The 22,882-nt window shown below is 43.8% G+C and overlaps 1 protein-coding gene across 7 annotated transcripts in view; it reads left to right on the top strand.

Annotated features, from left to right (window-relative positions):
* Nucleotides 1-22,882, top strand: part of FOXP1 (forkhead box P1) — a 377,034-nt gene that overhangs the window by 25,356 nt on the left and 328,796 nt on the right. For all 7 annotated transcript variants that reach the window (XM_079316612.1, XM_079316617.1, XM_079316618.1 and 4 more), the window contains one exon: nucleotides 20,039-20,166. The gene's annotated coding sequence lies outside the window, so the exon portion shown is untranslated. The remainder of the gene's footprint in view (nucleotides 1-20,038; nucleotides 20,167-22,882) is intronic.

Genomic DNA, 22,882 nt, shown 5'->3' with positions numbered 1-22,882 from the left:
CAGCTGGTTAGTTGTATCTATATTTTTTTTTTCTTCAGTATACCAAGGAAGACAAGCATTCATGGTCAGCCTTTTCTGTTTGAGATTAAAAAATTAAAAAAAAAAAAAAAAAAAAAGTCAGTAATCAATTTGACTGCATTGGTTGAAAAACTTTTCTTTTTCTCTGAACTCAGCTCTAATTTTGCAGCTGGGCACTGTTTAGCTTGAAGAACGTGCCTAGCTCTTGGAATTGTGTCCTTCCAATGCTGCAAACTGGGAAATATTAATAGCAACCCACTGGGTCTCATCCCTAGTGTGTTCACTCTCAGTCTCTCTCCTTTAACCAGTTTCTAAAGCTCTATCATTAAATCTCTTTAAGAAGGGAAATTCTTGCCTTTGTGTGCAGGCTGAGCTGATGAATGGTCGCCTGTTATCTGCTGGGTCCATGACTGAGTCAGGCTGTCAGACACAGAGCTGAAGTCAAAGGGACTTTATTTCAGGCTCCTCTACCTCCTCTGGCTTTGCCATGGAGTGGATTCTCTTCCCATCTGTTCCTGAAGCAGAAACCTCCTGTTTGACAAGAGGGAGGGCTGCGGATTTTATCTGCCCCAGCCATTTCCTTCTTGATTTCCTTCCCCTGCAGAAATCCTGTGCTGATCCTTCACCTCCAGCCATGGCTCTGGGACATGGCCTCCTTTGCAATGATTTTTCCAGTTGCTGAACAAGGAGAGGGAAACAAATGTGGTCATTGCTCACCCCTAGTGAATTTGGGCATTACCCATAGGTCACCCCTGTGTGCCCACTTGCCTGAGTTCCAAGTCTGTGCTGGCAGATGAATGTTGTGGTTTGCAGGTGTTGATCTGCTACTGGGGAGGTTAAAATAATTCAGGTTCTTCTAAAAAAGTGTCAGCTTTTCTCTGAAAAACTCACATGTGAGTTATGTTACTGCAGGGCTGTGCTTACAGTGTCCAGTTTGAGTGCAGTCAGCACAGGGTGTGTGGATGTGACTTCATGTGATCTTTACTGGGAAGTGCAGCTGAGACATACAGGCAGTGGGGTGTTCTCCCCTACCCCAGAAGTAACTCCAGATAGGGAGTGAGTTTCCAAATTTTAATCAGTGTTTTTCTGCTGATTGTTTAATTTTTAGTAGGTGCTGAATTCCTGGCCAAGAGATGGTGCAGGGGAGAGGATGAGGTGGACAGGAGGCAGCTTACAGTGCAGCACACAGAAAAAGGTCAGGGAATAGTCCAGCACTTAATAATTCAAGAAGAAATTCCTGGACATACAAATGAAACAACAGCAAATAGGAAAAAAAAAAAAATTGTGCCTGGATTCATACCAGGTAGCATCCCCTGTGCAATGGTCTGGGCTCTGTCCTTGCTCACTTAGGTGTGACTTCTCCCATGCATTCACCTTCCTCATCAGAAGCACGTCAGAGAGTCATTGAACCACCCCACAGATTTTGGCCTGGCTGACTGTAATAACTCTCAGCTTTGTGTTTTATGTATGGTGTGCTTAAGTGGTTTGGAGAGCATTAGGAAATAGGAGGGGACTACAGACTGCACAAGGGAGCCTTGGTGAGTGATTCCCCCATGACTCCCAGGTGGTGAGACCAGGTGGTGATACCTGCTTAATGCCTCACAATCCTGCCCTTCTCTGACTCAGCTGCTGCTCACAGTGAGTTCTCTTGTATCTTCTTGCCTCATCTTTTTTTTTTTTTTTTTTTAATGTGTATCTTTATTTCCAAAGCTTTCACCATCATGAGAACCACTGGGTTTGTGGCTGCAGAGCACCACTCTGACTTCAGACTGCTTTTGCATCCCTTCATGGCTTTGTTCTCTCTTGCAGAGACAAAGTTTTTCCCAGCTCTCCTGAGTTTTGCCCCATTTTAACCACCTTCCTGTATCCCAGAGTCATCAGTACCTCTTCAGTGCATCAGTGCCACAAGCTCAGATAGTCCCTGTGTGCTGGCAGCACTTCTCTTTCCCATTTACAGCCCTATTGGGTGTGAAGGGGCCTGTCTTAGAGAATACATCTTATTTTTGGACTTTCATCTGCAATGTGCTGTTACAGCACCCAGCAGCACTGTCTGCCAGTGGAACAGGGCACTGGGGTCTGTCACACATTGTCCCCCACAGGGTAGGAGGAGAATATGGGATGTTTATCCTAGAGCTGGGCAAGCAGGGGTAGAGGGGATGTGCTGCTGGGCAGAAAGTCCATAGAAAAGAGGAAAACCAAGCATGGACCTCCTGATGGAATCTCCAGCTGGTGGCTGAACTCCAGGGCTGTTTTTTCCCCACTGTGACAGCTTTAGTTGATCTCCAGAAACTGCCACAATATGAATATTCAGTGCCAATGAAATATGTAAAATATGGTAAACCAGGGTGAGGATCTTGAGGGCTTGATGAACTTTGTGACAGCATTACTCTGTCGTGGGGCCACAGCTGATGCAGGAATTGATTTCTCAGCTCAGGCTTCACCGTTTGAGCAGAGTTCATCCCTGTTTGCTTTTCATAATAGCATTATTACACCTCGCTGGCAGCAGGACAAGGGAGAAGCAACCACGCAGCTTTTCATTCCTCGTGTGCTCCTGTGCAATAATCAACGGTGGTGAACACCAGCCTGACAGGCTTGGATTTTGCATATCTGAAATGTTATCAGCTGACTATCACGGTATTAACACTAATGTAAAAGACTTCTGATTTAACCTGGAATTTTCCAACAGCTACAGAGAGTTTCAATATTAAAGAAAAGGGGGGAAAAAGAGCAAAGCCATGCTGCAGTAGCTGCAGGAACACAAAAAGACGCATCTTAAAACTTTTCTTTTTCTCCTGATCTACTTTCTGTATGACTCATGAGCTGGGCTCTAAAATGGCCTCCAAACATGCATGCATAATTTTGCACATCCGAGTGTCTGCATATGCAGTGCTCTTAAATATCCCCAGGCACTGGCTTTGCTGCTGGGGCGGAGCAGGGAAGGGGCAAAGGAGCTCATCCCCAGAAGGGCCCAAATTTGTGTCAGCATCACTTCCCTGGTGGCCTTACCCAGCCTTCCACGTGCTCTGGTCAAGCACCAGCATCTATGCATCTATGTTTCTCTCTACAGGTTTATTCTGGGCTTGTTAGTTTGGAAAATGTGTCTACTTTTAGTATTTTGGATAATTTTTTTGGTCTCTTGGGGTTTTTTGGTCCTCTTCGCCATAGCCATAGCCATAGCAAGAAGACAGAGGCTTTATGAGTACATTCTGAGTATATTCCAAGAACTAGCTGGACAAGGGAGGTTTGAGGGAGAGCCAAGCTTTGGAAAAAGTCACATATGAAGATTTAGAAATGAGGCTGTGAGCACCTTAGGATGATGGCATTGGTGTTTTTGCTTTTTACCAATATGGCAGTGGGTCCTGCTACCTCTGCTTTGGAATGCATAAATAAATAGGCTAAAAATGAAATCCACTTACCTTTTTTCTTTTTTTCTTCAATGATTCCTGATGGAAACTCTTTTAAAGCAGTCGTCTTATCTGTGCTGCTCATTTTTGTAAAAATAATTAGGAGCTCCTAAATGGCTCACAGGTGTTGGACCAGGGTTTTCACCCTCAGGAGGGGATGTACTGTTTCCAGCTGAGGTAATAGAGGCCAGTTAATGGTCAATCAAGGGTGGCTCTTTCAGCAGTTTATGATAATAAACCCCAATTTTAGGGGCTGTGTGCAGGTGACATCCCCATTTCTGAAGGTGGCCGTGTGTGCAGCGATTCTCGACACGTGTTTGGTGCTACTGTTAACTGGGGTAGGGTGAGCATACCTGACATAGCAGAAAGGTGTTGATTTGATTAAAATCTGCCTCTATTGTCTGGCAGAAGCCCTGAAGCCCCCTTTTACCCTTTCTGCTTGCAGAAAGAAGTGCAATTTTCATTCAGCATAGATGTTTCCCTTTCATCCCTGAAGCTAATTTTTTTTTTTCCTGCAGCAGTTTTGGTGAAATTATGTATCACTTGTGATAATTCATTTTAAAAATTCCTGAGCTGTGTGGCGTACTTTCATGAAAATTCATTTAGATAAAATTAGATATTATTGTTTAATGAGGTGGCATTTCAATTTAGACCTTGCATCATGCATATACCAAGAGTTTTTTATGGAATAGTTAGGTTCATTTGAGTAATAAAGGCTGAATCATGGGGGCTTTAATTCTTAATCGCTGTGAGGATTGTTATCTGTGGGATGTGAGCTGTCTTAGTGGTATTCAATCAAGTGTCCACTTAGCCGTGACCAGAAGTAATTGCTCCCAAGTGGGTTGCACAATGACCTGTTAATACTTGCTTTGACCCTCTGACCTTGTCTGCCCCATTGTTTAGGATTTTATAGCGAGCGAGTCTGCATTTCTGTGGGGTCAAGTAGATATCTGAGGTCAAACATTTTCTGATTACTCCACAGTGTACACTGTAAGTCCGTGGAGTTGTTGCATAGCAATAGTCGCCGCTCCAGAGCAGGACGCGCGGGGTTGGGAGATTGTCTTCCTGAATGCATGTAAACAGTTTAATATTTTACTGAAAGAAGTTCATCTTGTAAATTAGGTATGAATAATGCATTTGTAATTACTACTCATGTCTTTAAACACTTGTGTCTTAATTGGCTTGGGTATTTTTTTTAATGTATTTGCGTTTTGTCTGGGAAGTTAATTGTGACTTGCAGAGATGGCAGGCGGGTTGCGTAGACTGGGAATGGCTTGGTCCTGGATCCCTTTGGCACCTGGGCTTGTGTCAGAGCTTTTGGATGAGTTGAAGTGGGGATTGCTTCATCCCTGCCTCGGACTGCTGCCACGCACTATTTTATGTGCCTCTCACAGCCTTCCAGAATTAGTTTGACCTACTTGTTGATGACTGCGACCCGTGGCCAGTTGGGATGTCCTGTATTAATTTATTGCCATATTTAAATGTTGCTGGAAGCGTGGTCATATTGTGCAGTCATTTGCAGGGGACTGGCTGTGTTGTGTAGCTGGTATTTTCTTAGCAGTGTATCTGGCACAAACAAAGCCTTGGTATTGTTTGTAGCACTACTCCCTCTTTTCATGTTTTGTTTCCTGAGTTCAGTAGCCAAAACACTTCTGCACACCCTTCAGCCTTGTGGGTCAGCTTTGCTCTGAAATAACTTACATGCCCATCTCTCTGCATTGCATCCTAGCACAAATATTTTGATCGTTGCTCCCTGAGCTGGGCTGGTGGGATGACACAAAGCAGTTGGATCAGGATACAGTTTGGGGACAAACACAGCTAGCGTTCCTCTGAGAGAGGCAGACTATAGGCAACTGAGTAAGCAAGAAGCGAGTGCTAGAGACAAAATTATATAGCATATGTGGGGGAGAAAAACAAAACAGTGACTCTGTTTCCACTGCCAGAATATTTCAAAACAAACAAACAAGAGCAAAGCACAGCAAAGCACGCCTTGCAGCGAAGGGAACCTGTGGGATTTCCTCACTACGCCTGAGGCTGTGAGTGGATCTGCTCCTGCCACAACGCTCTGGAGAGTTTGGACTGTCCTTGCTCCGATTCTCACTTAATGCTGCTTCACTGGGTGGAGCCACCTCTCGTCCTGGGGCCTGCAAAGATTCCTGGTAAGCAGGACTAGGAGTGGGGAGCTTCAGCCTCCTTCCCTCAGAGCCAGTAGGGTGGGGAGGCTGCAGGCGTCAGTGCTGGAAAAGCAGCAGTTCTTACCAGGTGGGTGTTTTAGGGTTGATGATTATAAGAAAAGTGCATCAGGAAAAGAGCAAACAGTGTCAGCTTGTGCTGTAGAAGTGTAATTTGGAAATTATGAAAAGTTTCTTCCCTGAAAGGATGGTCAAGCACTGGACAGTCTGCCTGGAGAGGTGGTAGAGTCACCATCCCTGGAAGTGTTCAGAAAATGAGTGGATTAGTGCTTAGGGACATGGTTTAGTGGTGAATGTGGCAAAACTGGGTTAATGGTTGGACTCTGGGTCCTGCACTGGGAGGAACTCAATGTTGGGAGAAAGATTTTGTGCCCAATCCAGAATAAACAGAATATTTCTTAACTTTCAAAACGAATGAAAGCAGATGCTGTCGAAATGAATTTAACACAGATACTGCAACCTTGATCTTGTTTTGGTTTTGTTGGGTTTGTTGTTTTTTTTTGTTTGTTTTTTTTTTTTAATGTGAGCAAACATCTGAGATGTTTCAGAGGGTTCTGGGGAAGCCTGCATTTCCCAGATGCTTGGGTCTGTGCAGTGGTGGGTGGTGTGTGGTTTGTGTCAATCGTCAGTCAGGTGCTAATGGTGATAGAGCTGCACTCAGCCTCTGACCCCAACGCTGAGCACACTGATCTCTGCAAGCACATTTGTACAAGCTGGGGGAGCTGCAGGCTTGTAGCCACAGTTTTCAGCCATCTCTGGAGTTCCCTTCTGTAGCTCAGGCAAAGGCAGAATTCCACTTCAGCCTCAGACACTGCTGTGATGAGCCCTTCCTTTGCCGTGATATCAATTTAGCTATTTCATCTTTTCCCCTGCAGACTGAGCAGCAGCACAGATTGGCCGTTATAATTAATTTCGTGCAGGAAGCAAGAGCTGAATGTTCCAGCGTCTCTGATTTTCATTTCGGTTGAAGAGGGCATTCCTCATACCTGCTGCTTTTCCAGTTACAATCCTTTCAAGGAAAATATGACACTTCTCATGGGACTGGGTCTGGGGATGAAGGTTTAGGGGATCAGTGTGGCATCCTTGTTGTATGCAGATTGAAGGAGCTGTTGATCCAAGTGAACAAAAAGATTAAAAAACCCTATGACAGTTGTTGGGGCATTTTGTGGCATTTTGAGCTTTTCCTGCTACGACTGCTTGTATGTTGTTGCTTTTCTGAATCCACTATCAAGACTGAATCACAAGAAAGTGAAACTCCTGTATCAGCCCAGCTGTGTCCTCACGTGATAATGGTGCCATGTGTCTCCTTCCATTAGTCTGTGTTTTGAAAAGGTTTTTTCTATTAATGGTATGTACCTGTTAGTGTGGTCCTAGGAGGCCTTACAGAGCTGCTCCTACCAAACACTGAGCAGCCCTTAGAGTTGTCAAAACTTTAAATGAGAAGCAGCAGCGGCACTCTGCACCTTCCAGGATAGAGCAATTTAAAAAAGAAAAAAAAAAAAACAACAAACCCCGCACAACAAAAAAACATGAGATGTAGTTATGCAAATTATGACCTTTAAATGCATTTTATATTTGGATTGAAGTTGCTAACGCATTCTTTCCAAGTTCTGTCTTTTCAGTGCAATTCTGCTTCAGGTGCTTCTCCTTTGTATTGGTGGAGCTGAGAGAGCACAGGACACGATGGTGGGAAAAGCAGCCAGAGTGCTCTGGGATGGGCAGTGCTCAGTGAGAGAGGAGCCTAAATAGGTGGATTTTAATTTCTCTGGACGGTCTGAGCACGTTAACTAGATGGCAGATTCCTCATTAGCTAGATGGATTAAAATTGGTATCATGGCTGATGCCTATCCTGACTAATATGTGTAAGTAACAGCTCGCTCTACTAGAGCTATTGGATGTGGTTTGGGTGGAGGAGAGGAATTGGCTTCTGCGGAGGATATTTGCAAAAAGTCACATTTCCACCATATGTTAGCAGGAGTCTCTTTGGATGCAGGTTTTGGATGGAGTCCTCTGTTGCTGTAATCTGGTTTGTCCTTTTTCTACCACTAGTTCTGAATCATACCAACTACTTGGACTCTTCTCTGTTTCCTGAAGGACAGTGGGAACATTTCTGCTGGCTCAGCTGCCTTTCGCCTCTTACTTCATCTTGATAAAGAAGTAAGGTCCTGAGCACTGAAGGAGAAATTCTGTGTCAGTAAGGAGTGAGAAGGGCTACAAAAAAAAATCAGGAAATTCTGCCAAATTAAAAAAAAAAAAGAAGTAAGGCACCACGAACCTCATCAATTCTGATTTAGGTCTGGCTTGTGACAAATCATTATGTAGGAAGGGAGATATCCCTTTAATTTTTGATAGCTTTGCCGTGAAGTTTTATTAGGCAATAATCTGGATCCTGAGTGGATAAAAGATAAGTGTGAGGGCCAAGTAATTCTTTCCCCTCCTGTGCAGCTGGGAGAGGCAGAGAGGGGTCATGGCGAGCCTCCTGAAGCTCAGAGCAGCATCCTCCTGTGTGCCACAGGCTCGCCAAGTGCTTCCAAATGGATGTTTACAACATAAATATGTTCAGGATGTGGGTAGCGAGAGAAGTGTGGGAATAGACGCGAAGGTGCATGGGAGTGGGGATGCGAAGGGGGAGGTGTGAAGAGAGCCAGGAGAGTGTGATGCACATTTTGCAGATAACTTCTCCTCGGGTACCTCCTTCCAAAGCCTGGGTGTGGACTGGCTGCTCCTACCAGCGTGTCCTGGGGCTTTCTGCTCGCTGCAGACAGGTTCTCTCCCCCGTCTCTGCTAACGTCACCAGCCCGGGTTATTTCCAGGGACCAGCGGCTGATAATGAGCGCAGATTGGTCAAGTAGCTTAATTTGTAGTTTGGTGGTTGGTGCTTGGCGTTTCTCACTGTATTTCCCAGGCACTGAGTGCAATAGACACTTCACTGGCACTTAATAAAGCAGTGCAGGGCACTCCTCGATAATACAATCCTTATGCCAGCCCGGCTGCTAAACCCAGGAGTCCCTCAGGCAGTAGCAGACAACTCCACTTGGCGTTGCTGCTTGTTTCACTCCTGTCTCAGATGACTAGGCAGCATTTCGGAGATTTTAAGGCAGTGTGTTATTGCAGTATCTGGGATGAAATTATCATTTACAGATGTAGAGGTGACAGTCTGACTCGCTTTATCTGTTGAACTCTGGTGACTTGGGCAGGCTGGTGGTGTGGGGTGCCTTCATTGTGCTGTGACAACCACCAGAAATGAGCATCTGGCCTTCTCTTGTCATTTTCCCCCTTCTTTTTTTTTTGAACATCTGCTTGCCTGATTGTTTTCTGGTTTTGTTATTTTTTGTTCTTTTTTTTTTTTTCCTTTTCTGTGGCTCTTTTAATTTGTGGTGAATGTGTATTTAATGTAAGTAAGATGTTAGCTTCTGTCTAGTTTTTCAGCGAGCATTCCAGTAATTACTGGAGTACCTTTGAATGCTGCAGCTGCTATTTCTCAGTTAGGGAATCACATTTTCCAAGCATTTATAACTGAACTCACATGGGTAAGACTTGGCATTCAGATTGCCATCCCACATATCTTATTTTCTCTTGATTCTTTAAGTTAGTGTATCAGCTTTGTATTTGATTGAAATGGTAAAAATGACTTCTTGCTGCTTTGGGTGGGCTTGTAGTGGTGTTGTTTTATGGAATTGTTGTAATTTTGTTAAAATTCTGTTGGTTTGGACCCTGAAATTACTTTTTTTTTTTTTTCCCACTACTGCTGTAAGCTGGTGTCTCTTTTCTTTTTTCTTTTTTTTCCCCCCTCCCTCTCTATACTCCTTAGTCTTTATTAGTGTGAATAAGTCCCTATTATTTGAATATTACTTGGCTTTTTATATTGTGTCTCTAAGGAACTTCTCAGAGCGTGGTTTGATCCTTTCTGCTGATGTCAGGCAATCTCTCCATGCCAAAGGATGTTGGCTAAGGCCAGGCTTCCCCCCTGTGCCCTCAGTGCTGTGAACTCAATTTTTCCAAGTGCTGCTGGAGAGCTGCGCGCCGAGTTCCTGTTGATTTTAGAAGATTTAAAAAAACAACCACCACGGTTTAAAACTCAGCTTATCTCTTCATCACAAATAGATGCATTCTGTCCATAGGGCTGGGTGGCAGTGCTTTGCTCTGCACTATTGGAGTGCTGTGTGGATTTGAGGATGTCCCAGTGCTGTCATCACAGCTCCAGCCCAGCGGCTGCTCTGCAGCATGAACTGCCTCCCTCTCTTTTCCTCTCCCTTTCTTCCTTTTCAAGCTGTGATGTCTGGTCAAGAGGAAATACGATTTTTTTTTCTGCTTGGAAAGTGTTGGTTTTGGTTTTTTTCCCCCCTTCATTTGTGAAACAGTTTTCTGGCACTTCAAGAGGGGAAAAAAAAGCCTAAAGGAAGAGATCTGAAGTTTGACCTCCAAACACACTTAGTAGATGTGGTGGAAATTACATAGCTTTTCTATGGAGGAAATAAAGTACAATGTGTGGTTTGTTTCTGTGGGCAGGTGTGCCAAATTTAGGGCAGATGAGTTAACAATAAAACCCAAAGTGATTGATCTGGTGGAGCTAAAGACTTAAGTAGATTATATTATTTAATAACACAAATTTAGTGAAAAAATCTCAGTCTGACTTAAAATAAAAGTGTGAGAATACAGCTGGACTTAATCAACTACTAGTATTAATTTATGCCATTGGTATGAGCAATAGTTTTATTCCCATTTTATTATTTGAGCTTCTTAACTCCTACTTGTGTTAAATGTTTCTTTTATTGGACAAGTAAAATGATGTTTCACATGTAGTTATGCTTTGATGACATGCATTCGGGATAGAAACACATACAAACTTGGAGGATTGATAGTGGAGTTGGCCTTGAACTCTGGTTTTATTTGCATGTTATTGGAAGTTGGTATTTATAGGCCTTGCAGTACTTGCTGCTCCCTGCTTCTGCCATGGGAGGTAATTCAGATGCAAGAGCCTTGAGGAACACCCATTTCTTTCCCAGGATCAATGAGGTCAGGAAAAGTTGTGCCCATGTATACAAAACTGCTTTTAAGTGACTGTTCTAAATTAGAATAAATCTGTGTCCTACCAATTAATCTTTGAATGCACAGCTGATACTGCTCGCTATTTTAAACAAGCAGCATAATAAACACAAAAAATCAAGTATTTCAGAGAAAATACATGGAGAGTTGAGACATTAATTTAGACATTAATTTTGCCATGTACAATCTGTTTCACAGGGATTTTTAAAAAGCATTATTGCCACCCTGGGTACACTGGAATAAAGAGGAAACAGCATCAGGGAATGACTGTCCTGTGAGCTGCCTGCAGGATGCTCACAGGCAGAAAATGACCCAAAATAAGGGTATTTGGGGCCTGGGGGTGTGTGGTGGGGTGTGATCCCCTGCCCCAGGACCTGCAGGGAGATCATCCAGACAGAACTGTGGGTTTTGGCTCACGGGTGTCTTCAGAATCGCTGAAACTCGGGGAATTCATACCTTTGGAATTCAGCAGATTTGCACAGCTCCGTGCATCCGCCCCTCTGCCAGCGCTCTGCAGCTCCCTGCCTTCCTCACCCTGAGCATCCCGGGCTGAGAACCTCGTGATTTACAGCCCTGCTCACGGCTTTGGGATCCCCAGCATCTTCTCAGCAGCCCAGGAAGGTGAGGCTGGAGGGAATGGCTGAGCCCAGGCCGGGCTGGGGCGGCTGCTCTGTGGTTTGTTGTGTCTGGTTTGGTTCCTACTTTGCGAGTTGCAGTTGCATTTGGTCATTCGGAGCTTGTTTTCCTAGTCTGGCCAAGCCAGCAGGATCCCCGTGCGCTGCAGGGGAACATAAAACATCAGCCTTTAAGCTGGAGTGCTCAGTAGATAAGGATTTTAAGACTCTTGCATCATGCGCTGTGTCTTATGGGCTTACTTAGTATACTCCATTTGATTTAATTTAGATATTGAATAAGGAGAAATACTTTAAAAGCCAGAAAAAGTACTGCACGTTGTAGCGCCTCTTCTTTCCCCATTGCCTTAAAGACAGATGGCCGGGAGGGCCAGCTTAGGCTGTGATTACATTTATTTAATTGTAGGCAGTAACAGGGTGTTTTCAAACTGCTTAAAAATGATGTGACGCCTTATCTGTGAAGTGTTTCAAAAAGCCAGCAAGAATTCTTGGGCTTTTGTTTTATTTCTACTTTTCTGCGACCAAATGTAAAGAGTAAGTTTTCAACCTTTTCAAGGATTAGGAAATGTGCAAATTTAGTGGAATATTTCAATCATCGTGTGCATGGGGAAGGGCATGAAAATCAGTGAGTGGCTCTGCCAGTGGTCTTGCCCTTCATTTCCCATCCCATAAATACAAAAGTAAATGTAAATGTAGCTGGAGCAGTGCTGGGTAGCCATTTATCCTGCTAAAAGGTTTGGTTAGCTGCGTGTTTGTGTTGGCAGGGCTGGGGAAGGCTGGGGAGCAGGAGGTGCTGTTGGATGGCGTTCCCAGGAAATGGGGTGACCCTCTGGATGGGGTTTGCTCGGTGTGGGGCAGCTCTGCCTGAGGGGCTGGATGTGGTGGCCGTGCTGGTGTCACCACCCTGCAGGAAGCTGTGACAAGGGGCTGCTGTCTGTGCTCAGTGTTGATTAGCAGAGTAGCAAACCTGCCACAGAGCATTTTAGTGCAGCAGTGAGCAGGGAGCTGGCAGGAGAAGTGAAACACTTGCAAGTCGTAAAGGAAGCGGGTTCAGGAGTTCTGAGGTGGGATTGGGATTGTTTGCAAAGATCCCTCAGCTGGCCAAGATGCTTGTGCTGGATTTCATCTCTGTAACAGGCTTGCATGCCTTTCACTAAACACCACAAAAAGTACCTTTGGATTGTAACACATCTGCATTTATTATTTTATATAGCATATATTTATATAATACGTTCTTGCATTCATTTATATCTATAGATAACTTTGCATTTGAGATTATTAGTTGTTGCATGAATCTGCACCACTCTGCAGTAATCACGGCTGCACATTCTCTCTCTGTCAGTGAGAGCCTGGAGAATCTTCAGAGTGGGTGAAAATTATCCCAGACATAGGTTTAAAAAAAGAAAGGGGGGGAAAAAAAAAGGGCAAAAGAAAAGCAGGCCTCCCAAAAGCTGTGGTGGAACCTGGTATTAGCAAATGCTTCTAGGAAGTTTGACTGAGAGCCATATGGCAATGTGGGGAGTATTATCCATCGCTCCAGAAGTTGGTCTCTGAATCAGCCTATTGACTTCAACAGCACTTAATCATGTGTTTTAGTTCTTCTTTGAAAAGGCTTGCATTCCTGAATCATGTCCTCCGATTTTAACCACTAGACGGTACTTTGTTGTGTGGTAGCAGACAAGTTCAGTCATATTTCTGTGACTAAGTTTGCAAGTTGTGACTGCATCACTAGTGAAGTATGCTGATGAATATTCCCCTTCTTATCAGAATCCAAACATTTGCTGCTGTTCCTGAATTTTAGGGTGAGACTCAGTCATTTCTGGGAAGGAGTTGGTGGGATGCTGTGGGATACTCTGAATGTTCTCTGTTCATCTGTAGCGTTGTGGATGCTGTGATGGAAGCAAACAGAGGCAAAACCAGTGATCTCGAGTTACTGCCTTCAATTCTGCTTTCAAAATCCCTGAGTGTTGGTGGTGATCAAGCCCATAAAAGAAACTGAGAACTAGTCATGTGGGTCCAAATTTGGATTGTATTTGAATGTGCAGGGACTGCGTAGCCTCGGATGTGGCTCTGCTGTGTCAGGGGTGATTTGGACTCTGGTGGAAGAAAAGGTGGGTTTGTGTGTCTTTTTGGGATGTACTGATTTGTGTCCATGGCATCCCCAAGTGCCCTGGTGTTGCTGCACAGATGGATTTGCCAGGTGCCACCCAAGGGCTACAAGGAGCCAGGTCTGGGTGCCAGCAGGTCCCCTGGGCTCTGTTGACAACAGAGCAGAACTGCAAGGCAGGTTTGTTCCCCTTCCTGCTGCAGGAGTTCCTTGTCCATGATTGAAAGGAAACTCAGAGCACACCCCTGTGCCAGTACCTGGCTTGCACAGAGTGCAAAAATCCCTGTCCCAGCCCTCTCCTGGTGAGGGGGTGCATGGGCTGCGCTTTCATCCCTAAGATTCATTATATTTCAGCAGAATTTTTTGTCTCACCTTTCTGTGTTTTTACAGCTAAAGCAGTTTTTACTTCCCAACTTTCAACATCTGGAATTCGGTTTAGGTTTATTAAAAAAAAAAAAAATCATAATCCGCAGTCTGGATGAAACACCCATGCCTTTGTATTTGTCTGCAATTTTTAGCTTCAATTTTGTATCCTTAGTAAATGCCAGAAGTCCAAAATCATTGCATGTTCAGTAGCTGCCGCTCCTTAGGCTCAAACAATTTTTTTTTTTTTTAATTTATTTTTTTCCTGTTAGACACTTTTCTAATTGGGGATAATACCAAAATGATTAATCAAATTAAGCATGAGGGCAAAGTGGCTGGTGCACAAAGCTGTGTATTGCTGCTGGGTTCAGCAGCAAGGTTCTCTCCCTGTAGCTGCCTTTCCTTAATGGGCCTCTTAGGCTCTGTTGTGTATTTTTTTTTTTTAATAAGGTGCTGTGTAGATCCCATTGACTTCAGTTGTTGATTGGGATGCCTGACAGCCGGGAAATTAAGCCCCTTCTTTGTGACCGAGTTGAAGGCCAGATTTTCAAGGATTTTCGAATGCTTAGCACCCATAATTGGCGTTAGATTTTTTTCTTTTTTTTTTTTTTTTTTTTTTTTTTTGAAAGTTCACTTCTCATTTGGACATATAAATAAGGGTGAGAGACTATGCTACTTGTAGCGATTGGTGCTGCTGGGACATAATGAAGTTTCTTTAGCACACCCTGACTAATGAGCTGGTTACTTTGCTGTCCCAATAAGTTTTGTTCTTCTGCATTTCTGTCTTGTTTGCAGATACTGAGCATTCCTGTATATTCTGCTCCTGGAGGAAAAAACTTCCTTGCTTCAGCTACATTTTCCTGCGTTTTCTGTAGTGATTGTGAGGGACAAGGAGGAGGCAGAATGAGTTGAGTAAATTAGACAACTGTTGGAAAAAAAGGGGGACATGCAAAATCAAGTGTTCTACTTGCGTAATCTGTTTAACACGGGCGAGGCTCGGAGCCTTGTGGGACACAGGAATAAAAGGAACATCTGTGCAGGCCACATGGCATGCTCCCGAGGAGCCCTCCATCCCAGGCAGCTCTGCTCTATTTGCAAATAAAAGCTCCAACCAACATCAAAAAGTTGAGGTGGATCCCAGCTGAAAGGGGAGAACAAATGTTACCACTCGGTGCAATGAGGTTCCCCTTGCAAGCAGACTTTGTGGTCTTTTAGGGATGCTTTGGACATGTGTTTCTAATGCAGTCTATTTAAAGGGGGGGGGGGAAAGAGGAAAAAAGGGGGGAAAAAGGAAAAAAGTTATTTATTTTAGAGAAAAAAATGTCTGTATTGAAACATTTTAGCTGATCATCACAAGCTGCAATCAAAATATATTAGGTAGAAATAAGAATAAGAATGTTAGGGGTTTTTTTGGAGGATATATTTTGTTTGATTGTTTTTTGGTAGGTGGTGTTTTTTTCATTTCTTTTTTCTTTTTATTTTTTTTTTTTCCCACCTGGATGTAGACATTCTGAGATCCCAAGGCTTTCCTGTCTGATCTTACTCCCTTTATTTTGCTGCTGGTTCTGGTGGCTGATAAACAGCTCCACGGTTAAGGCAGAGCCCTGGGGAGCTCCTCTGCTTCACTCCCCCAGGACACTCGCCAGAGGGGAGGATAAACAAGCCAGCAGTACATTTTATTTCCATTTGGAACCTGTTAGAGTGCAAGGACACTTCTGGTTTGGGGCTTTGGATTTTCTAGAACGGCTGCATTGTTTTTAACAGAGTCGTGTATCAGCAAGCCTGGTAATCTGTACCAAGAAGGCACGTATTTTTTAATACATAAATAGGAAAGGATGGTGTTTCATCTTTATTCCAATGTACCCAGGGTGGCAATAAAGCTTTTTAAATCCCTGTGAAACAGATTGTATATGGCAAAATTAATGTCTCAACTCTCCAAGTATTTTCTCTAAAATATTTGAATTTTTGCGTTTATTATGCCGCTTGTTTAAAATAGCGAACGATATCAGCCATGCATTCAAAGCTTAATTGGTGGAACACAGATTTATTCTAATTTAAAACAGTCACTTAAAAACAGTTTTGTATATATGTATACATGGGCACAACTTTTCATACAGTTGTCTGTTTTGGAGCAGTCTCTTAGGCACTGATGTACAAGTTGAACCTGTTTTCTTTTGTGCAACATGGCTTTGAGAAATCATTAGCTAAAACAGGGTTCTGTGGTTCCAGTGCAGTCAGTAAACAGCCTGACATGAGTCGTGTGTGAGATGATTGAAGCTCTGCCTTTGATCAGGCCTGGATTGTGCCAGGTACAGTCCTGAGGTGTGTGTTGATTCATGTGTGGATGTATTCATGTGTTGGTGAAAGCTGCTTCAATGAAAATTTGGCCAAGTAGCAAAATAACCTGTCCATCAGTGATTGCAGGACGATGATGGAAGAGCAGCAAAAAGAGCTGCAGCTGTGTGCTCATCCGTGTCACCCTCCCCAGGCAGGGCATGGGTGTCTGGAGATGCTCTGGATGATTCTCCTCCTTTTTCAGTCACATTTGTCATCCGTCTTTATTTCCTCAGCTCCTTTCTGGCTCGTCCTGCTCCTTGCCATCATTTTGTAAGGACTTTTCCTCTGCCACCTGTTTTCTCCTTTAAACTGGGCTTTGTTTTGATGCCCTGTGTGGTGTTGGGGGGATGTTCTGCAGTTTTGGGGGTTGGTGCACTCACCTGGCCAGGTCTGTGCAGCAATCCCTGACTCGCTCCGGTGGAGCACGGCAATTTCAGAGAATTTCTTGTTTTTCAGCCACTTGCTGTTTTCTCCCACTGCACTCCTCATTCCCCTGAGCATGCAGAGATGCCTCTGCTGCCTCTCAGGTGTGTCCTGGCCTTTGCAGGACATCACACATCCCCTCACACCCAGGCAGCCCTTGGCATGGGTGGCACTGCCTGCCTGTGCCAGCCAGGCACTGCTGGCTGTGCTGCTGTTCCTTTACAACATAAACTCTTGACAACTCTTGAGTGCATCAGGTGCTGCAGCCAGTTCTGCAGTTTAATGTGGGAAATGATGCTCTGGGTTCCTTCAAAAGCCCCAGGAGCAGCTGGACCCAGGGTGGAGGTGCACAGAGAGGAAAAGGTGAGGATGATGATGATGATGAGATGAAGTCCACAGTGATCTGCCTGATCATCTGAGCTGTGTGCCTCTGCCTCTGAGATTTAAATAGTGAAATATTAAACCTTGTCTTTCAAATCTGCTCAATATTATGAAGATTAATTTTTGTTGGGGGCAGATTAATAGGTTTCCTATTCTGATTAATACAGTGATAATAAAAACGTTGTGATTGCTGGAATTAATGAAGCCCAGATTCCAGTTTCAAGGTTTGATTGACTTTGTACTTCAGTTATGCTACAGCTGCTGCATCTCATTGCCCCTTATCGAGCTGTAGCCTTCGAAGAATCCGTATGGGAGCAGGGCAGTGCAGAAGGTCTGTGTTAGAGGGCTGCACTGGAGGCCCAAAACATTTCTCAAAAAATCTCTTTTGGAGAAGGCTTGCCAAAAATTGATCAAGGGTTTTGCTCATGTTGCAGCAGCATTAGAATTTCTGTGTCTGTAACCCAGCATGCTATTTTTGTGAAAGTTGTAGAAGAGGAGTGGCCAACTCAAATGTGTGGGCACATCATTAAAAGCTTCAATTTGTCAATGCCAGATCGAACTCGAGTGTGTGGGTAGATCATTAAAGGCCTGAGTTTATCAGAACTGATCTATAATCTGTTCCTCTTGCTTCCCCACCCTTCCCCCCAGCAGTATGGGCTGTTTCTCCAGGTTTTCCAGCACTGAGGTCCATGGAAGAGACTGAGCTGCCTGTGTGCCCCTGGGCTGTGCTGGGCTCCCTCCTGGCAGGCAGCTGCTGAGCTGGGCTCAGACTGGCGCTGCTGCTGAGCTGGGCTCATTCTGGAGCCTCTGCTGAGCTGGGCTTAGCCTGGAGCTGCTGCTGCTGCTGTGCCTGGAGCCAGCTGCCTCTGGGACACAGCTGATCCAGTGGATTTGGAAGCCACCAGTGGGGCAAGCCCCAGAGTTAAGGCCGTGAGAACTCCTGTCTTTGGGAGCTCTCTGCTCCCATTAATCCAAGGGATTCAAAAGATGCAGGTGGGGCTGGGTGCAGAAAGTACATGGTGATCAGGTAGGCTTTGTTCTCTTGGGAAACCTGGCTGAACAAATGTTTTGTGGAGTGAGGTCAGTTTTGGATGGCGTAAGAAGCATCCATTTTTTCCAGGTGCACTGTCAGAGTTCAGGCCAAGCTGGATGGAATGTCTTTGCCTCCTCCCCCTATTGCTTCTTATTCCTTGGGTAGGAGTTCTCAGCTTCCAAATCTGCTTGTTGGCACAACGGTGCCAAGATATTCCTTATGCTGGAAGGATGGGAGGTGAGATCTGCAGGTGAGGACAGTGCTTCTGTACACTGTAACCCTCATCTTCTGCAGACCATATATATTATTAAGACAATAATTTTGCTTCAAAGGTCTCAAACGTTAATTTTTTTGAGCAAGCATTAGCTAAAATTAGCCTCAATTCCTCATCTTCTAAAGACGGCTAATGATAGTTTCCTGCCCTACAGATGTATTATGGATAAAGATAAGTTGAATACTGTGGTGCAGCAGGTCAGCAGGAGAAATCTTGTCCCAACATATGTAGATGCAGCTTTCTGCTCAGCTACAAACCCATCTGCATATCTGTCATCAAGCACAGCAATAAAGCAAGGCTTGGATATGTGTTTCTGACACTGCTCCTTTGCTTCTCTCAAGTGCTCTGCCCCTCATGAATAAAATACAACCAATGCAAGATGCGGGTCACTTTTGGTTTGCAGGTATTTCAGAGTCTCTGAGAAAGAAGTAATTTTTAGCATAAATGCTGTTTAAAAACTCCTTTTGGATCTATTTTTATTGTGTAGCACAGTTTTGTAATAGGGTCACCCAATCCCTATATTTAGATTTCTGAACCCTTGTGATCTTTGAGCCGTTGCGAATTCAGCAAAGAACGGGAGAAAGCCCCAGGGCCAGAGAAGTACCTGGATTTTGTCTTACAAAATTTCATGCAGTTGTTGCTGAGACAGAAGCTTCCAGATGTTCCTCAGGAAGGCTGCAGTGGACTGCCAAAATAATTAACTCCATGAGCTTCATTTGGGGATGGCAGTGCGTGCCCCTGTCAGAGTGCTGGTGGATGTGGGAGGGCTGGGAACAGCCACTGCCTTGGGGATGCTGCTGAGAGTGAGGACTGGGGAATGAAAGGTGATTTTTGCTTTCATACTTTTTCTTCTTCGAGTTTTTCAAGATGTTTTTCTCCGCTGCCAAGTTTGTTTTGTCCCCTGGGGTTTGTGCTGCAGGTCCCTGTTGTGCAGAGGTCCTGGGAGCAGAGGCTCTCCCAGCTGTTGGTTCATTCATTAGGGCAGAGTGTGCCCTTGCCCACTTTGGGCAGGCACCAGAGCTGCTGTTTAAATCCCATGTGGTTTCATAGGTGTGATGCAGAACAGCCCTGGGAACACCTCTGGTTGTATTTCTGAATATGAGTTGTTACTCAGTGCAGATATTTTATCAGTGAAGGTATTATACATCTTATTTTAAAATACCCTTATTAGTAAAATGGGTGTTTCATCTGTACAGGGAGCAGCTTCCTCTGAGCTAAGCTTAAGCTCAATCTGTGTTACTAATAGCTGGGGAAAAAAACATACTAATTGGTATTTCTTAACTGATGTTTGCAAATTTTGCCTTTCCACCCTGAACATCAAATAGTTTTTATATGTGTTTTTCCTTATCTCAGAGGAAAGATTAATGCTAACAAGAGATTCTACATTTTATTAAGGTTTTATCAGGATGCAGTGAGTGAAGACAGAGAGTAAATTGTTCAGAAATTCAGAGAGTGTTATATTTTGATAATGCAAAGTAGGTTAAAGTATCTGGATTTTGTGCTCAGTTCAGTGTTTTCAGGCAGAATGTGGATTTGGATGGTGACACATTTTTGTATTTAGAAGGAACATAAGCTCTCCTGTCGGAGGAGCACGTTGCAAATGTGAAATAAGCATTTGTCTCTAAAAACCTTTCTTAATATTGTAAGTTTTCATTTTATTTAAAGCCAAATAGAGTCTGCTGTGTGATAGTTTGATACATAAGACATGCTTCTGTAATGCTCCCCACAGCTCCAGCATTTATAACCACCTTTTACTTTCAAAGGAAAATGATAGGCTTTGATATGATTCTAACTGAGTGAAGTTTTAAAACATGTTTTTGTCTTTCAGTCTCCTGAGAACATTTTTTCTGAGTGACTCCAGCTTCCAGACACATTTGCCATGAGAAGGGTTCCAATCCTTTCCTGTATTTGCCCTGAGTCATGAATGGATATGTGTGATGCCTGCAAGTAAAACTGGTGAGTTGTCAAGCCTGAGTTTGCAATAACTCTCACTTACTCTTTCTTACAAATTATCTTTCCCTCGTTTTTTTTCCTCCCCTTTTTTAATGTGTTGGTGGGGGGTTGTATTGTCTTTGTTTTAAACCAAGTCACCACTATTAAAAAAACACAAAGCAAACTTCACTGCCATGAAATAGCAGAAATATCAAATATTATCTATACAGAAAAAAACACTCCTTTTCTTTCTTTCTTTCTTCTCTTCATCCCCCTGAATCCTATGAACTGTGAGGTCTTTAGTGGTGAAACTGGAGTTCAGTCATGCAGGCAAAGCTACTGCCCAAAACTGAATCCTTGCAGATAGACAGGATCTAAACCACGCTTCTGTGGGCAATTTGTGTTGTGATTAAATATGGACATGGAAAGGTCTCCTTGCCATCATGTGTCACATGAGGCACTCTCAAAGGAGCCATTGCCAACAGATAATTAACTCCAGCATTTGCTGCACTTGCATCCCAGTGACAAAATGGTGTCACTGGTACACAGGAGAGCTGTCCTGCAGTGTGTGCTTCACCTTGGTGCTGCTGCCCAGCCTGGGGGACCTGGGGACAGAGCCTTGAACAGCCTGTTCTGGTCAAGCTCCAGAGGATGCTGCAGTGACACCCCTCCTCTGTTTATTGCCTTTCCTGGTGGGGTTACCCCGCTGAGAAGCCCCCTGGTCTCTTTTGTGCCATGCAAGGGGTGGTTGTGCCTTTTCCAGCTGTCCACATCCCCCAGGAAACTGGCATGGGGAGTTTTCCATCTTACCTGCCTCCTCCTGAGTGCCTCCCTCAATAACTGGGGTGAGAGGAGGTGCAGCTTAGTTCGGGAAAGCAAGAATCATCTCATTCTGCAGCAAAACTGGGAAGTCTGTGTAAGAAACCTTTCAAACCAGGAAATCTGCATAATTAAATTGTGTAGGAATTGGGAGCACAAATTGTTTTTTTAAATAAATTCAGGTTTCTATTATATATTTAATATCCCTCTGTGTGTTGGAAAGTGCATTTCAATTCAAAGATTATAAAACCCAAGAAATTCGTACATCAGTGAATTGCGATTTTTTTTGTTAAGTTTCCATTTTTTTTTTTCTTTTTTTTTCCAGAGGTAGCATAATTACCATGTCATTTAGCAAAGATTATAATAGCTGTTCAGTTTTTACCGACTGGTATAGTAAACAGTTGAATAAACCCATATGGCAGCTCAAAGTGTGCATAGAGGAGAGGGATTCTTACCATTTCCTTCATCTCTGAATTACCAACCTCACTCATAGGACTGAGATCCCCAAACAGGGACCAATTCCAGACTTCTCCAGTCATGCAAAAATTTCCCACTGCTCTGTCGCATATGAATCAATTGATTTTAATCACAGTGGTTAGGTAATTAATTATTTCTTTGTGCCTATAAAGTATGCATGGGAAACGTGGGGTTATATGCAAGGTACATGTCTTGATTTAAAGCACTCTGTGCATTTGCTTAATGCCTCTTTAGTAAATGTAAATAATGTCTGGGGTTGGAATCTCAATATCCAGGTATTATTAAAGGTCAAGGCCCTTCTGAAGCTGGCGTGGGTGCAGTGTGCCATCTGTGGGTGCTGTGCCCTGTGCCACTGCTTGGAATGGTCCCTTGTGTCTGGTCTCAGTGTCAAACAGAAGGACCAGAGTGTTTCAAAGCATCAACTTGAAATACCAGGTTGAATTATGGAGGTGTGGAGCTGTGGCCAACCAGCATCTGGAGTAAAGACAAAGTGTTGGAGTAACGTGCCCTCTGGATACCTTCACTATTAAAAAATAAAAGCAATGAGAAGAAGGATTGTTAACTCTCTCCAAATGCTGCCTTGAACAAAGAAAAAGACTCACACTATTCCTCCTAAAATTCACTTACTTCCAGTTATCTTAAAATTTTCATGTCACATAATAGCTTTAAAATACCTTCTGAATGCATTAGACTCTCTAGGTGCTTAGGAAATATTGCAGAATAATAATAGGAAATGACCAAGCATTGAGCATTCCCACTGGAAAGGAGCAGTTGGCCCAAACTGGTGCTTGTGTTCATCTTAACCCTGATGTACGACCAGCCCTCCACCATAATTCTATCAAGAGATGGTAAGTTGCCTAGCAATGTGCTGACTGCAGAGGGTACGTGTCGAGCTAATTCAGTTTTTGTTCTCGTTTTCCTTGAGAGTTCAGCTTAAAGGAGTGATCCTTTCTCAGGCTGCAGCAAGAGCCACTTCTCGGCGGTCTCTCTTGTTCCCCACTCGAGTGTCCCTGGTGATGTCAGGAATTCATTCACCGCCGGGCGCGCCTTAAAGGTTTCCAGCTTATTGAGTAACCAAATGTGGTTTCTGCTGATTGTGTTGACTGAATACATAGGGCCCTTTCGAAGAGGCAAAAGGGTTTTATTTAAAGCAGAGTGTTTCGTTGTATACCATTTTATGGCAGGCAAAGGTCATCTGGGGTAAGCAGCCAGAACACTGAATTGCCTCGTTGCAGCACCTCGGAAAATGAGAAAGATACAGTAAAAGGTTTTAACAAATTGCACGTAGTTATAAATTTTTAAAGTCGAGGAGCTGGTGCTGTGTACGTTTTTAAATTGGAGATAACCATGCTTGTAGGATAAATTGAGTTAAGAATGGAACAAATCAAAATAACGGGGTGGTACTAAAAGGCTGGTGGTGCTGCCGGCGGCACTGAGCACACGG

This window comes from Erithacus rubecula, assembly GCF_903797595.1.
Source record: "Erithacus rubecula genome assembly, chromosome: 13".
NCBI lineage: Eukaryota > Metazoa > Chordata > Aves > Passeriformes > Muscicapidae > Erithacus > Erithacus rubecula.
The sequence above is the reverse complement of the archived record's forward strand: the minus strand, read 5'-3'. Positions and strand labels throughout refer to the sequence as shown.